The sequence below is a fragment of the Myotis brandtii genome, unplaced genomic scaffold (assembly GCF_000412655.1).
Source record: "Myotis brandtii unplaced genomic scaffold, ASM41265v1 scaffold604, whole genome shotgun sequence".
In the NCBI taxonomy this organism is placed as follows: domain Eukaryota; kingdom Metazoa; phylum Chordata; class Mammalia; order Chiroptera; family Vespertilionidae; genus Myotis; species Myotis brandtii.
The window spans coordinates 1,220,756-1,221,446 of NW_005370286.1; the positions used below are offsets into that span (position 1 = coordinate 1,220,756).

At 49.9% G+C, this 691-nt stretch overlaps 1 protein-coding gene across 1 annotated transcript in view; it reads left to right on the forward strand.

Annotated features, from left to right (window-relative positions):
• The window catches only part of JAKMIP3 (Janus kinase and microtubule interacting protein 3), a 29,591-nt gene that overhangs the window by 2,236 nt on the left and 26,664 nt on the right, over positions 1-691 (forward strand). The gene's annotated exons all lie outside the window — the stretch shown is intronic.

Below are 691 nucleotides of genomic sequence, written 5' to 3' on the forward strand. Positions count from 1 at the left end.
ATTTCTGGGCCTCATCCTCTGGAAATTCTGTTTCTTTGTTATGGGGTGGGGCCACAACATTAGTAACAGAGAAACAGAATTTCCGGAGGATGAGGCCCAGAAATCAGGATTTTAAAAAGATTCCCAGGTGATTCTAATGTGCAGCCAAGGTTGAGAACCACTGTTCTAGATGAAAATAAAACATTCAGTAAAAAATCTGAGTTTTCCAAAGGCCTATATATCAGACGTCATCTAGACAGCTTGGTGTACCCATTTGCCAGGAATGTCATTGGAGGTAGGTGCAACATCTATTATTTGAGCAAAGGGCAAGAGTGCCCCTGTTCCCACATGCTGTGCCCAGGATGTCCTGCCCACCCTCCACACAGGTTCCTTTAAGAGGCGACAGTTTCACCTCCTCACCGGCCTGTCCCTGCGGAGCCGCAGAGCAGATGCCATGGACCTGACCTTCCAGCCCAAGTTCTCTTGTGACACCTGTGGGTGCAGAGACAGCTCCACCTATGACACCCGGTCCTGTTTCAGTGGCATTTTATTTATTTATTTATTTATTTAATACTAGAGGCCCGGTGCACAAATTCATGCACCGGTGGGGTCCCTCAGCCTGGCATGTGGGATCTGGCCGAAACTGGCTCTCTGACATCCTCCGAAGGGTCCCAGATTGCGAGAGGGTGCAGGCCAGGCCGAGGGACCCCAC